Genomic DNA, 13,915 nt, shown 5'->3' with positions numbered 1-13,915 from the left:
CGCCACAAGACACGTGACAAGGCTAAAAACAAACTAGCTTTTGGATTCATACGGGACAGCGACGCGGAGTTAAAGGTCTTCTGAGGAGCCGATCGATGACGTCATTGATCGGACCGACGAATTATGACATGAAAGCCGATCAGCGTAAAAGCAATTATCGGCCAATACCGATAACACCGATCCGATCGGCGTAAAGTCTAGAAATGACATATCATACCGAAGTGCCTTAATCGTCTTTCAGTTTTTTTTCCCCTCCATAACGTCTTCCAGGCACTGAATTCCATACCTTAGACTTTACTGACACCTAGGAATAGAAACAGCACACACCACATAGCAATAAAAACTGCAGTGTTTCAAATGAATGTAGGGGGTTTATATAAATGAACTGTGGTCCAGCCCTTATGCATCAGTTGTCCATTTTTTGGGACATTTTTTTGACTGATGTTTTCCAAGACAGACGACCGGTTAGCACATCTGCCTCACAGTTCTGTGTGGGGTTTTCATGTTTTCCCCGTGCCTGCGTGGGTATTCTCCAGGTACTCCGGTTCCCTTCCACATCCCAAAAAACATGCGTGGGAGGTTGATTGAAGACTCTAAATTGACGTAGGATGTAACCGATTCTGTATTTCCGTAACAAAATACAGACATTGTGTAACATTAGACAGCTCTGTATCCAGTGTTCGAAATTAACAAGACTCACAGGGTTAGGGTCAAGCATATTTTTGTTTTTAACAGCCAATATATTAAATCATATTACACATTTTTATAATATGGTATTATAAAATAACATTTCACAAACTAACAATTATTGATCAATATGGAGGCTTGACATGACTGGCTCACAACACTAATTTTTCCAATTTTTACTTTATTGTAATTTATTTTATTTTTGTTTTACTTATTGGTGGTTTATCCCTGCTTACTCAATTTTTGGGGTTTAAAAAAAATAATAATAATTTAGGAAGACTGAAGAACATTCTAGGGGGGCTTCAGCCCCCTCTAAAATAGGCCTAACGACAGTCCTGACACAGCTGGTCCTTGCATTAAAGTCTCAGTGGGACCATACTCCCTGAAGAATCGTTCATCTTCACTAATTTAAATATGGAAACATTTGCTCTGATTTACGTCATGTCCGATGCCGAGCTCAGACTCGCGTCCCGCAAGAGTTTGATTGCGGGAGCTATTTGTGCACAATGAACGTATATTCACTTTGTTTGCCGCCGTCTAGGTCCTCTTCGGCACATCGGTGGTGGCTCATGTCCGGCTGTGCAGTGCTGTGGACGGCCGCGAGGGGACGGGTGTCGCCGTGGCCACTCATCTACTGCTAAAAATCTCCAAATGCTCCCGCAACTTAGCCTGTCTGGCACACGTGCGTCTATTTACGCTATGCGTTATGCGTTTGTGTACATCGTTCATATTTGTGCAGACAGCAGAGGAACATAAGAGAGAAATCCACCGAAATGAAGACTAAAAAAACATGAATAATATGGTACAAACATTTACGTCACGTGGCAGAGTGCCCTCTGAGATGTACACGCCAAATGGAAAATTTACTCACATTTCGCACCTGGCAAGTGTTAATTTTGGGCCCTGGACCTATCGTTGTGTGGATCTCAAAACTCAGCGCTCTGTGGTGAAAAATAGTACAAACAAACCCAAATAACATTGCTGATATCATAAATACAGTGGAACCTCGAGTTACGAATGACTGTTTACGAACAACTTGGGTTATGTACAAAACTTACCTTTAGTTACATATTATTTTCGGTTTGTGAACGGTCTTGACATGGACGAAGGGAAGGATCTATTTTGTGCTTCTACACGCGCTGCGTGACGATCATTGACTCTGTGCATAACGCTTGGATGTAAGCTGAAAACTAGTCTGCTCTGTGGCGTAAGGCCAACATCTGTTCTTGGCAGAGGTTCCGCCTCCACATCCTCGATCATCCAATCACAAATCTAATAGCGTTTGTGAATGGTGTAAAACGAAAAGTCCGGAAGTTTTTTTTTTCCGTCCCCCCAAAAATAAACAAGTAAATAAATAATACTATTTACAGTATGTATATCATTTATTGAATTGCAGTGCCTCTATTTAAAACAACAAATGGTTAACGGTGTCATCATGTCAAAATAGCTTTACATGGAGGCGCTTCCTAGGCAGAAGTTCCGCCTATACATACATTCAGTCAATCCAAATGCAAACAGCAGCTGCCACATTATTAGGAATGAAGATTGAAAGGTGTGCTATCGGCGCACAGAACCTTTTCTAAAAAAGTAAACAAAGGGCTCAACAGTCAGAATGGCACCCAAGATAAAAAGGGAAACTGCTAAAAGATAGTGTTACGAAGCACTTTTCATACAAGCAGAAATGTCTGTGCGTGTTGCAACCGTCACTGCACTGTATCTTTGTTTTTTTTGCTCTTTATTAGACTGACAAAACTGAGAGAGCTATCACTGGTGATAGCGTGAGTGAGGCAAGACAAAAAAAATATCAAAAGAAATGTGCAGCAAATTGAACAACAGAGCAATTAATCTTTTAAAATCACAATGTAACATCCCACTTTTTTTTTTTTTTTTTTTACCAGAACAAAAATAGCTCCCTGGATCAGTTTGCCTGCACCCATGGGGCCAGGCTGGGCACAGCCCGAAAGGGTAACATGGGCCCCACTTCCCATGGGCTCACCACCTGTGGGAGGGGCCATAGGGGTCGGGTGCAATGTGAGCTTGACGGTGGCTGGATGCGGGGACCTTGGCGATCCGATCCCCAGCGACAAAAGCTGGCTCTAGGGATGTAGAGATGTCATCTCTAAGGCAGGGAAGGAGCCCGAGCTGGTGTGTGAGGTTGAGAAGTTCCGACCAGATATAGACTGGCTCACCTCCACACACGGCTTTGGCTCTGGTACCAGTCTTCTTGAGAGGGGTTGGACTCTCTTCCACCTGGAGTGGAGCAGGTGTGGGTATACTTATACTTATTGCCCCCTGGCAAACAGCAGTTTATAGTACTCTTTTTGGAGTCTTTGGAAGGGGTGCTGGAGAGCACTCCAGCTGGGGACGCCATCGTTATGCTGGGGGACTTCAATGCTCATGTGGGCAATGACAGTGAGACCTGGATGGGTGTTATTGGGAGGAACGTACCCCCCCAAACAGAACCCGAGTGGTGTTCTGTTATTGGACTTCTGTGCTCATCACGGATTGTCCATAACGAACACCATGTTCAAGTATAAGGGTGCACTTGGCACTAGGACAGCCTTGGTCGCAGTTCGATGATCGACTTTGTGGTCGTGTCATTGGACTTGCGGCCGTATGTCTTGGACACTCTGGTGAAGAGAGGGGTGGAGCTTCCAACTGATCACCACCTGGTGGTGAGTTGGCTCCAATGGTGGGGGAAGATCCCGGTCCGACCTGGCAGGCCCAAACGTCTTATCTCCCTCAACAGTACCTACCTCTTCCTGTCGGTTTGTCCAATCAGCGATTGGTCTTATCCGCAACCTTTTCCGGTAGCTTAATGTCGTTGTTTTTTAATTTGCTGTTGTGTTTTTTTTAATTTGCCGTTGTGTTTAGTTACTTGCGTTTGTGTTTTTTAATTTGCCATTGTTTAGTTACTTGCTTTTGTGCTTTTTAATTTGCTGTTCTGTTTTGTTATTTGTTGTTTTTTGATTTGCTGTTGTGTTTAGTCATTAGTTGTTGTGATTAGTTATTTGTTCTGTTTTTTGTTAAATTTGGCATTGTGTTTAGTTTGATGTTTTTTTTATTTTTCCATTGTGTTTAGTTATTTGCTGATGTGTTTTTTAATTTGAATTTTTGTTTAGTTATTTGCTGTTGTGTTTTGCACTTCAGGGCCACCGTATCTAAGCACTTATTCTGGTGTTTCAGTACTCAACATTTCACAATGGCTTTGCGATAAGCATGTTTTCTCTTCTTCCTCGTTGTGTCACATGCTTAGCTACTCCTCATCGTTAACTGACAAACAACAAGGAGATAAAATATTTACATATGCAGGACAGGTACATCTCAATAAATTAGATGATGAAAACAATTCAGTACTCAAACATTATGTAGATTCATTAAACACTTGGGAAATACTTGTCAGAAAGGCATATTCCTGCTTAATTTCTACATTTAAAAACCATTTCAATCATTTCTTGATTGTTACGTAATAGTCTAGTTTCCAGAGAGGGTGAATTTTGAGTTTTTGTTTAATGAAGCGATAATCATCCAAATTATGCATATTAAAATAAATCATGGATTATTTCATTCTGCGTATGTGTAGTGCATTTCTATAATGAGTTTCACGTTTTGAATTCATCTACCCAACTGAATTAAGCTTATGACACCGTTTTAATTTATTGAGATGTACTTGTACATAGTTAATATAGTGTAATTCTCAATCAGCCTGCAACAATGACTTTAATGTCATATTAATGTGATTACCCCCATTCAGGGTACAAAGATAGAGTCTATACAGAAGGACTCAAGACCAAAACACAGGGACTGCGCTTCTTGGTCTGATGATGGAGGCCGCTCAGAAGGACTCACTCACACCAACAACCTGCAGACAACGACAATGGCCAGCCTTGCCCTAAATTTTTGGTGAAATCCTTGCAGAACAATCCCAGCAGCACCAGCAGCAGGCTCATGCCGCCACTGCAGCACCACCAGAGATGATCATCTACCTCTCAGAGCCACCCATTTCTCAGGGTGCATCACCACTGGAATACTGGAAAACTAATAAAGTAAGCTTTCCAGACGTTGCTAGAGTAGCAAAAGCCTACCTTTCCGCACAAGTGTGGAGAGTAAGCGCTTATTCAGCGCTGCATCCAACATTGCGGATGAACACAGGACTAGACTCCTGACTGAAAAAGGAGATGCTCCTCTTTATTAAAAATAATCTTCCCACAATGCTTAGTGAGTAAAGGCCTATTTATACTCCCGCGCTAGTGCGGCCCGACAACGCCCCCATTGCATCACGTGACCGTCGCATTGGGCCGCGCGGGCCCTCTGTCACTTGATGCGCACACAGCAAAAATTGTTGCTGCGCGTAGAATGCCGTGGAGATTATCTCTCGTGATTGGTCTGTTTTAGTCACATGCTGTGATGACGTACTCACCGTTCCTCTCTGTTCCACATACCACCTACGCCGCCGCCTTCTTGACCAATTTTGCAGTATAATTGAATGTATCATCTGGTCATCTAGGTCCATTTGTTCCAGCAGACACTGTTCCACGGTCACCATTGTTGCTATGTTCCTTGTTATGGAAAGTAAAGTAAAAACGGCTACCGGAAATGGCCCAAAAAAAATGCTGAGGAAATTCCACCCTGTGACGTCCTAGCCAATACCAGCCGTAGCGACACCCCCGACTTGGAGGAGTACTGCAGTACATTTTCAAAACGGCGCGTGTGGGTTGCGCTCGAGTATAAAGGCAAACTGCGTGCGGGATAGCCGCAGTGACATCAGCGCGGTCGCCGCCCACGCGAGTATAAAGAAGCCTTAACAAGTCATTGGTATTGAGCTAGGGCTGCATAATCAATTGAATTTTAATCATGACCGCGATTATGGCTGCCAAGATTAAATAAGCCTGATCATCAGCGATTTTTTACATTTAAAATTTGGGGATTGCTGCATATGAAAAGTGCTTCATATGCAGCAGTGCACGCAACCTGGTTACTGATGTCGAATGTACAACCCCAATACCAATGAAGTTGGGACGTTGTGTTAAACATAAATAAAAACAGAATACAATGATTTGCAAATCATGTTCAACCTATATTTAATTGAATACACGACAAAGACAACGATGATATTTAATGTTCAAACTGATAAACTTTATTGTTTTGAGCAAATAATCCTTAACTTAGAATTTTATGGCTGCAACCGGTTCCCAAAAAGATGGGACAGGCTCATGTTTACCACTGTGTTACATCATCTTTTCTTTGAACAACATTCAATAAACGTTTGGGAACTGAGGACACTCATTGTTGAAGCTTTGTAGGTGGAATTCTTTCCCATTCTCGCTTGATGTACAGCTTCAGCTGTTCAACAGTCCGGGGTCTCCGTTGTCATATTTTACACTTCATAATGCGCCACACATTTTTGATGGGAGACAGGTCTGGACTGCAGGCAGGCCAGTCTAGTACCCGCACTCTTTTACTACGAAGCCACGCTGTTGTAATGTGCAGAAGGTGGTTTGGCATTGTCTTGCTGAAATAAGCAGGGACGTCCATGAAAAAGACATTGCTTGGATGACAGCATATGTTTCTACAAAACCTGTATGTTCCTTTCAGCATGAATGGTGCCTTCACAGATGTGCAAGTGACCCATGCCATTGGCACTAACACAGCCCCATACCATCCCAGATGCTGGCTTTTGAACTTTGCGTCCATAACAGTCCGGATTGTTCTTTTCCTCTTTGGCCCGGAGGACACAACGTCCAAAATTTCCAAAAACAATTTGAAATGTGGACTTGTCGGACCACAGAACACTTTTCCACTTTGTATCAGTCCATCTTAGATGAGCTCGGGCCCCAGAGAAGCCGGCGGCGTTTCTGGGTGTTGTTGATAAATGGCTTTTGCTTTGCATAGTAGAGTTTCAAGTTGCACTTACGGATGTAGCGCCAAACTGTATTTACTGACATTGGTTTTCTGAAGTGTTCCTGAGCCCACGTGGTGATATCCTTTACACATTGATGTCGTTTTTTGATGCAGCGCCGCCTGAGGGATCGAAGGTCACGGGCATTCAATGTTGGTTTTCGGCCTTGGCGCTTACATGTGCAGTGATTGCTCCAGATTCGCTGAACCTTTTGATGATATGGACCGTAGATGATGAAATCCCTAAATTTTGCAATTGTACGTTGAGGAACATTGTCCTTTAACTGTTTGACTATTTTCTCACGACTTGTTCACAAAGAGGTGAACCTTGCCCCATCTTTGCTTGTGAATGACAGAACAATTCAAGGAAGGTCCTTTAATACCCACTCATGGCACCCACCTGTTCCCAATGCTGTTCACCTGTGGGATGTTCCAAACAGGTGTTTAATGAGCATTCCTCAACTTTCTCAGTCTTTTTTGCCACCTGTCCCAGCTTTTTTGGAACACTAACACAGCCCAATACCATCACAGATGCTGGCTTTTGAACTTTGCGTCCATAAGAGTCTGGATGGTTCTTTTCCTCTTTGGCCCAGAAGACACGACGTCCACAATTTCCCAAAACAATTTGAAATGTGGACTCGTCGGACCATAGAACACTTTTCCACTTTGCATCAGTCCCTCTTAGATGAGCTCTGGCCCAGAGAAGCCGCCGGTGTTTCTGGGTATTGTTGATAAATGGCTTTTGCTTTGCATAGTAGAGTTTCAAGTTGCACTTACGGATGTAGCGCCGAACTATATTTATTGACATTGGTTTTCTGAAGTGTTCCTGAGCCCATGTGGTGATATCCTTTACACATTGATGTCGGTTTTTGATACAGTGCCATCTGAGGGATCGAAGGTCACGGGCATTCAATGTTGGTTTTTGGCCTTGCCGCTTACAGGCAGTGATTTCTCCAGATTTTCTGAAGCCAGTGATGAACCGTAGATGATGAAATCCCTAAATTCCTTGCAATTGTACATTGAGGAACATTGTCCTTAAACTGTTCGACTATTTTCTCACGACTTGTTCACAAAGAGGTGAACCTTGCCCCATCTTTGCTTGTGAATGACAGAGCAATTCAAGGAAGGTCCTTTAATACCCACTCATGGCACCCACCTGTTCCAATGAGCCTGTTCACCTGTGGGATGTTCCAAACAGGTGTTTAATGAGCATTCCTCAACTTTCTCAGTCTTTTTTGCCACCTGTCCCAGCTTTTTTGGAACATGTTTCAGCCATAAAATTCTAAGTTAATGGTTATTTGCTAGAAACTCAAGTTTATCAGTTGGAACATTAAATATCCTGTCTTTGTAGTTTATTCAATAAAATATAGGTTGAACATGATTGGCAAATCATTGTATTCTGTTTTTATTTATGTTTAACACAACGTCCCAACTTCATTGGAATTGGGTTTGTGAAGCTTTTTATTTTGAGGTCGTTCCTCCTGGCACGTTGGATAGGTGGCGGCGTGTCACGATAACACACTATTAACAATCGTTGTAGCTGACTTCAACTTTTTGGCCGGGCTGACCGCAATGAAAAAAATGCCAGGAGTAAAAAGAGCGGGAAACCACAACTGTCGAGTTATTTGCAGTTTGTGACCGTGCATGACTGACCGATGGTCAAGAAGAATAACGGAGACAACAATACTTGACAATTCACTATATTGACGACGGGAATTTTCAAATATTGCCAGCGCCTCCACATTGAACGGCTGCTTGGGTGCACCCAAGTGCGCCCGACTACTGAGCCGCAGAGGCGAAAGTTAATGCGTCTGGTGTTAATGCACTTCAAGTTACTGATCATTGCCTCTATGGTAGTGAAGACGCTACTCTTCTTACAGAAGTGTCATGAAGGAGAACGAGGAGTGGATAGGCGAAGACTATGTATGCCAAAGCCATGCTAATTGCTAACCTATGTAATCGTACAGTCGCAAAACATCAAAATCAGTGATTTTTTGAAGCGATACACTTGTCACATAGGTCTGGTTGGAACTGCGTTTTTGCGGAGACTAACCAACTTTGAACAACAAAATAACAGGCCAATTAATGTTTACAGATATAAATATAAAACAAACATCCAGGATGCCATGTCTAAACTGAAATTTAATTAGTATGTCACTGCATAAATCACGTCATAACGTGGGCAGGTTAAAAGTATATTATTAATAGATGATATAAAATAACCTTATTAGTCCCACAATGTGGAAATTTGCTTCGTTTCAGCAGCAAATGTGGATATAGGAAATGTATGTATGTATGTATGTAAGCATGCAAGAGAAGACGTAATTACATTTCCTCTTCTTTCATGTACGCGTAAAAAGTACATTGCACAAATTAGAAACCAAAACTATTCTCCATAAACTATCCAATTCAGTCTGTCAGCAATGTTTTATTTGTTTGTTTGCAAAATATAGTGCTGAGTTTTAATTTAGCATTTGAGATCGGATTAATTTGCTTTTAGATTTTTTTGTTACCAGGGTTGAGAAGAATTTGCAAATGTGAATTAATCCATAGACAGATATTTTTGATGATGGAATATCGAAATCTCATACTGGTACTTTGATTCATGCTGCAACTGTGTCCACCATTACAAGGTTGATGTAATAAAATAAATATTGAAGCTAGAATATATTAACAATTATGACTGTCCTACGGAAATGTTCTTGACAAAATTTGGAAATTCAGAAAAACTGTTCTGTAAATTATTTTTTTTTAGGTTGGCAGCTCTGCATGCATTTTTTTTTTTTTTTTAACTTCACATTATGCAATCCAGGCATTGTTTGTGGCGCTTTATTTGCCTTTTTGCACTATGTAGCCTGTTGGGAGTCCTGTTAATTTAAATCTGTTGAAACATTGTGTAGCACACCTGCCTCACAATTCTGAGGACCCAGGTTCAAATCCAGCCTCGCTTGCGTGGGTTTACTCCGGTTTCCTTCCAACATCCCAAAAACATGCATGGTAGGTTGATTGAAGACTAAATTGTCCGTAGGTGTGAATGTGAGTGCGAAGGGTTGTTTGTTTATATGTGCCCTCCGATTGGCTGGCGACCGGTTCAGAGTGTGCCCTACCTCTCGCACAGTCAGCTGGGATAAGTTCCAGCATGGCCGCGACCCTAGTGAGGATAAGCAGTATAGAAAATGGATGGATAAACATTGTGTTACTAAAAGATGGGAAATTTAAGGTTTCAATTATGTCTGAACCATTGCAGCATTGTGCTAGCAATCGTTTTTTCATTTATTCTCTTGAAAAAATAAAATGCTTTTGTTTAAAATAAGGTGGTGTTATGTTTCTTGTGTCGTTTGATTGGTGAACTGGTTTAAAAGTCACTAGCGGTTAAATTGGATGACGCAAACAGCGCCCGATGCGGAAGTCGAAGTCATAGTCTCACGCACAAAATAGTTCATAAATAAGCAATAATTTATATAAGTAGCGAGCGACATTTAGATCATTGTAACGGAGTAAAAGTACTGTGACTTATTAACAGCAGAAGCTGCTGAAGTTTTTTTCTGGTCTCGTCAACGCCTGTGACTTCGAGGGCACAGGCGGAACCTCAGGCCGTATATTCGTCCGCCGCGGAGTAATATTCACAATTACATCTGTGTGTTGATGCTGGATGTGTGGAATGGATCTAGCTTCCAGCGTTCAAGGAGTACGAAACAGCCTATGACGTCAGTGACAACAACCCCCCACCCCACCAGGAATAACTCATCTGATGTATACGATTTACAGAAATGGCCTATCTTGAGCTCAAAACGCCGAATTTCACCGAAAGGCGATTGATTTCCATGCATGTTTATAGACTGTATTTCTGTCTTGGTAGGGGCTGAGACTCACTCGCTTGAAATCCAAAAATTCCGTGTTGCCGTTCAGACGAGTTCCATGGGTGGATTCCAACCACAAAGTAGGCAGGTACTTGAATATTAATTGACAAAACTACGTCACAAAGTCAGCAATTTCAAATCAACCCGCTTTGCAAGCCTTATGCCGTTGACTTTTGCATTCAATCGAGAAACCCCATAATGTCAGATTTAAGCCATGTCACAGATTTATTTTGGCCTATGTTATGCATAAGCTAGGAAAAAATTGATTTGATAGAAGGGGACCTTTAATATAAGACAATTTTACAGCGTCAGCATCCCACTTCACTTTATACTGCCATGCAGGATTTACCAGGGCTTAAGTTCATTAAAATAATTTTGAAAAGGTTCCAAGTAAAATATTCAGTTGGAATTTTATTTATTGATTTTGTAAGTTTTGAAAGCAGCTACATTGGTATTAAAAATCAAGTTCTGCTCATTTATCAACTCACCACTCCAGCAATCAACACGCCTCCTACCCCCTCAACCTGCTTGGCGAACCAATGAGTTCCAGTCGTATGGGAAAGACACTGCCAGTTAGTCTATCACTAGGCTATGCTTAGACGGTCGTGAAACCAGAATTACAGTAAGTGTGTGTATTACAGTAAAACAATTCTAGGCCCTAAATACAAAACGATCAAATGGAAAATCAGTAAGTATGGCGGCAACTAAGCCGACCTTCTTGTTTTTTTGTCGCATGACGACGTATCCTCATGCTGCTGTGTAAACAAGCTCATTGGGGGCCGTTCGTAACCACGAAATGATTCAAGATGGGACCATCGTAAATCGAAGAACCCTGTGATTATTTTATTAGATCCGAGTAAACTAGTCCAAGCAGAGGATTAGCATATGTTGAATGTGATTGAAAATATTGTTTTTAAATCAATACAACAGCGAGAAAGATTTTTAATTACCTGAAGATATTACAGCACCTTCGTCCTCTTCTTCCCTCACCCCCTGTTTCAAAACAGACTGTTTAAAAGAAAAAGAAAGGAAAGAGTCAAAATATTATTCTAAAGCAATAACTGGTTCAGGTGTGTTTTCAATTCCTCAATACTTGGGTGTGACCCATTGCTGAGTGGCTTGATTACAAAGAGCAGCTATGGTATGCCTTTAATTTTCTAATTAGCCTAAAGGCAAATATATAGAAGACTCCTTTTATCCGCCATTTTCAGAGAACACGAAACTATTGCACAAAATAAGACGGCACCCCTTTCAGATAAATGAAAAAAAAAAATATATATATATATATATATATATATATATATATATTGCCTGGAGCAATGACAAAGTGTTTGCTACCATAAGCAACCCTTGACAATGTGTGAACATTTTAGCAACCCAAGGATTGTCAATGCTGACAAAATCTCAGTCGTGCACTTATGATCTTGTACTCTCGGAATCAGGAGTGTTTACAAGCACTTAAGTGAAAGAGTTGTTGAAAAAAATCACGTTAGGCTGAGATTTATTTTCGGACAGGACCTTGCAGAAAAACAACGCCAATACCACCATTACAACAAAAGTTACAGGATTATCAAGTCAACGCCGTTGCCAGATTCAACAAAAACTAAATAGCTTATAGAAGGTGTGATTGAGTACTTTATTATGCTATGTGCAGCGAAAGAACTGGCTCAAACAAGTTTTCATAGATATAAGCATCGACAATATCAATCAGGTTCGGCAGTATTGCTGGGCCACACTTACGATGTCTAACAGTTTGTCAACACACGTTGGAAGTACGCTGTGTTGTTCAGTGAGGTGTTGAGACAGGGAGGCATGGTCTTCTTGGCTTTTTTGGCACAAAGGGCACAGCCATGCTGCTGTGCCATTGCTGTAACTGCTCGCCTTCTCCCCAGACTCCTCCTAACAAAAAAAAAAAAGTAATTGGAAGATAAGCAGTCAATTTAAGTTTTTCAAGCAGGGCAGAGTTAACAGCGCATTTGCATGAGTTATATGTAACAAATAAAGTGCTTAATTAGGAAAGATGTTAACACAAAAAAATAAGAGCGACACCTTGAAATTCAAGCATCCTTTTTTTTTTTTTTTTTTTTTTTTTTTTTTTAAGTTTCAAACACTTATCCGAAGCCTGAAAAATGCTTGTGTCAATTTTTAAAATGTAGCACAAAAACTGCCTTGTTGACCGAGGTGGTTTCATATAATTTCATATGATCACTGCATATGAGATTTAACAGAATCCAGGAAACATTCCTGCTTAGTCAGTCATGTCTTAGCAGTCTTTGAAATGCTTTACAAAAAGGACAACAGTTCATTAAATGGAAACATCAATTTGGCAACTACATGGTAATTCCAAACAAGGTGTTCCAATGTAAACTCAAATAACAAAGAGGGATGATAAACCGCACAAAAACTATTATCGTTGCAAATTGTAATAATTGTTACTACTATACTTAGCATCTCTGAGAGTTGTAGCTGTCTTTCAGTGAATAGCAAACTAACGGAAAAAAGCGGAAGACGCAAACTGTCCAAGCATCAGACTCCAAAGTTACAATGATAAGAAACAAGTCAGTCCAGGTGATGGTGATATTTCAGCTACAATAGCGGACTAGGGCAGACGTGTTAGTCTATTGTAGTGTTTATAAGACTCCAAATGGAAAATGAAGCTCAAAAAATAACCCTGTATGCAGAGAACACAGGGAAACCACATCCAATGCTTCAAGTTATCACCCAGACTTTTGCTGTTAAACATATTACAGGCACCATACTCATTTCAGGTACATGGGGTCCTCAGTTTACAAGTGTTCTGACATTCGACATTTCAAGGTTACAAACGGCGCGTGGCATATGAATAGGTGGTCACGCGGCACAGGGAGGCACACTCAGCTACTGCAGTTCATTTGATTGTTTTATATTCATGGCCTAGGATTTTAAAATATATATTTACGGTAATTATGACAGTTCGAGGTTATAAACAGGGCACAATGAACTACTTTGCACGTGTTGTCATGCAGCACAAGAAGGTACACGGTTATTGCAGTACTTACTGTTTTTCATGTCACTGTTTTATATTTAAGGCTAAGATGTGTTTCTCATAAATATTAACTGTAATTGTGACTTTACTACTGCCTTTAAGTAGGTTAGTGGGAGACTGCACCGTAGTCTGAAATTTTGTAGCGTCTTTCATCTGTGAAAATTAATTTTAGTTGCTGTCGCTTATGAAGATGCAAAAAGTGCATAGGGTTGCTGATTTAATATTTTTGTATTTATAAAAAAAAAAAAAAAAAAAAAAAAAAAAGCCTGTTGCAACAATTTAAGTGCATGCATCTGTAATGTTATTTTTGAAATATCTGTACCACGATAATACTCTGATCTGAACTCTGATCATTGTGGTCACTATAACATACATCCATTTTCTATAGCGCTTATGCTTATTAGGGAGACAGGCGAACTGGATCCTATCTCAGCTGACCTTGGGT

The 13,915-nt window shown here is 40.9% G+C and overlaps 1 protein-coding gene across 1 annotated transcript in view; it reads right to left on the bottom strand.

Annotated features, from left to right (window-relative positions):
- Positions 1-13,915, bottom strand: part of zfhx2 (zinc finger homeobox 2) — a 33,262-nt gene that overhangs the window by 16,569 nt on the left and 2,778 nt on the right. Inside the window, exons 2-3 of the mRNA XM_061665893.1 lie at positions 12,186-12,344; positions 11,396-11,453 (exon numbers count right to left, since the gene is read on the bottom strand). The gene's annotated coding sequence lies outside the window, so the exon portion shown is untranslated. The remainder of the gene's footprint in view (positions 1-11,395; positions 11,454-12,185; positions 12,345-13,915) is intronic.

This window comes from Phycodurus eques, chromosome 21, assembly GCF_024500275.1.
Source record: "Phycodurus eques isolate BA_2022a chromosome 21, UOR_Pequ_1.1, whole genome shotgun sequence".
In the NCBI taxonomy this organism is placed as follows: domain Eukaryota; kingdom Metazoa; phylum Chordata; class Actinopteri; order Syngnathiformes; family Syngnathidae; genus Phycodurus; species Phycodurus eques.
Note: the sequence above shows the minus strand (reverse complement) of the source record. Positions and strands in the feature narration are given on the sequence as shown.